General features: G+C 42.9%; 1 pseudogene; it reads right to left on the bottom strand.

Annotated features, from left to right (window-relative positions):
• Positions 1-689: 689 nt before the first annotated feature.
• Positions 690-3,056, bottom strand: LOC134479965 (uncharacterized; annotated as a pseudogene).

Here is a 3,056-nt window from a genome sequence, read left to right as displayed (position 1 = left end):
GTTCGTTAAAAACTTTGCTCTATCTTGAATAACAAGCATATTACATGCGAATCCTATTGGGACCCTAATGAACTCACGATGATACTTAGATTCCCTTCCTTGAAATGTTGCTATATATTGAAAAGCACACTCATACAAGCATGTCCCATTGGGAACTCACTGAATCGCATAGAAATTTTGATTCCATTCGTGAAAAATTTTCTATATCCCGAACAGTCCACTTATTACTACTGCGGCCTATTGGGAACTAACCGAATTCACCAAGTTACTGAGATTCGGCTCACCAAATTTTCATAAATCTTTAAAAGTACACACGTTACAAGAGCCTGCTACTGGTAACTAACTGAGTTCACAAAGAAACAGTGTTTCACAGTCATACAAGCATGTCCCATCATGTCTGTGTACCTAGTTCTATAAGAGAAGACATAATCTGCAACCTTGGAGTCCCTGTCATCAGAGGCTCTGTCTGCTGTAAAGAGGAAGCAGGAAAGCTTGTGGTATTAGTGATCAAAAATAGATCAGGACCTTCTGTCCTATTATTAACGGAAGTCTCTGTCTTAACAAGATCATTCTCAGAATCAAAGAAAAAATAAAGAAAAAACTGCTGACAACAATCTTTCCCATGACCCAGATGCCCATCAGCTTAGAGCCAAGTTTGTAGCAGGGGGCAAGTCCAGGTGCACATCTTCTTGGAGTCTGCCGCACGCAAGCAGGGGGCTTAACCGCGTGTGGTGCGAACCCTCGAACCGGCTCCCACTCAGGCGTCATGTCTGCCCCGGAGCTCGGTTATCTCTGCTGTAGGAGCGGCAGTTCCTCTTTTTTTATTTTTTAAAAGCACCAAATTGAGATCTGCTTGAACCTGGGCAATGGAATCTGTAAAGCATCGGAATATAATTGGGAAGATCATTAGTACAACAACAAGTAGTAAAATCCCAACTCCAATAAAAATAAAATATTGTGTCTAATCGATTGGATTTAATGATTTAACTCCATTCGCAAAGGATCTTGCCAATCCAGAGAGGTCCACTGCATCTACATGTGGCTTATTCATTTTTGTGATTAAGGACGTCAATTCTTGAATATTATAAGAAATGTTATCATCATCCCATATGTCTAGCAAATATGTTTTGGTCCTTTCTCATTTTTCTGTAGCATTATAAGGTAAAGGAGTCACACAAATAAAATCATAATTAGCGTGACAGCGTGTGGCCATCCTAGTCTTAATGTTTGTAACATCTCGTCCTAATTCTAATACTACCTCTTCTAGGGCATTTAATCTAGTTTCTAATTTCAAATCTATAATCTTCTGTTCTGATAATGTAAGGGTAATATTCTTATGGAGATCATTAACAAAAGTGGCAATCTGCATTTCCTTAACCAAAGCAGTAGTAGAAACAGCAAAAGAAGTAACAATAGCTATCAAAGCGGTTATACCTAGAATTAAGGCTGTTACAAATCTTTTTGCCCTAATCAAACCCGTAGCATACCTAATAGTCTGGATGGCAGAATCATCAAACCATGGCTCATCTCCCAAGTCTACCGGTAACAAAACATAAGGAGGTATCCTGACAATCAATATAACAGATCCCGATACAGTGGAATCAATGCAATTAATCAGCTTGCATGATGTACACTTAATACTAAAAATAGATTCAACCTTATCTATGCTAATCAATTGTGGCAATCCTACTAATATTGCATAGGGATAGGTAACACAAGCAGAAACTGAAACAGCATCATAATCAGCAGCTCCTGTTTTCTTCAGCAAAAGTTTCTCACTAGAAGCAACCAGTCGGAACAGTTCTGGATGTTCTATCAGTGGTTTGTTCTGTCTATCAGGGAGGTCTCTGTGGAGTGGCTCCCAGAACCATGTCGGTTCTACCCACCCCGCATCATACCATCTTTTGATCAGTTTTCCAACTGGAGGCACATAGTTCCCATAAGGTTTTGAGTTGGAGGAGAGATAATTGCTCTGATCTTTATCAGGTGAGGACATGGAGAAGTCCCAGAGAAGTCTAGCAGCGCCTAAGGGAGAGAATCATACCCCATTGTCAGGGAAGGCACATGGAAGCCAGCGCGGGAAAGCATTCTCATCTCCCTCCCAAAGGGCGTCCTTTTTAAATGCTGTTTTGTAATGGGGGTAGCGCGGCGGAAGATTCTTTACTGTGGTATAATATTGTCTTTTTTCTTCTTTATCGCTCACGGTGGTCATTCACAGTTCCCACATACGCCGCCCATTGCCCTTTCCATCTGGTTCGATATTGTCCAAGGTGGGGGTATCTCTGTTAAACACCCTTTTTCCCACTTGAAAACAGCCCACTGGCACCGAAGGGGAGAAAGAGAAGCAAATTGGCAGAGAATCGGACTTTCCCTCAAAATCTACATAACCCGAGCTGTTCTTTAGAAGGTGAAAGTCAGGCAATCCCCCTATCACTAATGTTTGATTGGTTAAAACCTTGATGTGATCCAACACCTCCCACCCTACAGGATGTAATATGGGTGGCTTTGGTAAGTAAGCCCAAAACTTTCCCCTAAAGCTGTGGGCGCACTCATGACTGTAAGCATAGCCACAAACAGCAAGGTTGTCGTTTCCGGGGCATGTGTAGCCTTCAATACTTCCTTTGCCTGAGCTGTCAGGGTTTTAAGCTGTGTCCACGTCGGCGTCTGGCGTGTTTTTGTTTTTGGCTCTAGGCGAGTCGCCTTGATCTTTTTGGCCAGGTTCCGCATTATCTGGCGGTTCGGCCTCTTTCGGCGTGGGGGACGGATGTCCGTTTCCTTTGCCTGGCCTGATGAGTCTGTCTGGGACCCAAATTGGTGATTCGGCATCCTGTGGGAAAACACAAGCATAGCCTCGTCCAGAGGCAATTAGCACATCTGGCCCCTTCCATAGGCCAGTTAATTGGTCTTTCCATCTGACCAGGGGTTTAGGAGCACTCTCCTTCTCCGCCCAATGTCTTTCGGTGGCTGTAAGCCCCTGGTTATCTGTATTTACATGATTCAAAACGAATAGGGAATGGCTAAGCAATTGATGGGGAGTTGTATACTTACCTGTTGAC

This window comes from Rattus norvegicus, chromosome 8 (genome assembly GCF_036323735.1).
Source record: "Rattus norvegicus strain BN/NHsdMcwi chromosome 8, GRCr8, whole genome shotgun sequence".
NCBI lineage: Eukaryota > Metazoa > Chordata > Mammalia > Rodentia > Muridae > Rattus > Rattus norvegicus.
This window is presented reverse-complemented; position numbering and strand designations above follow the sequence as displayed.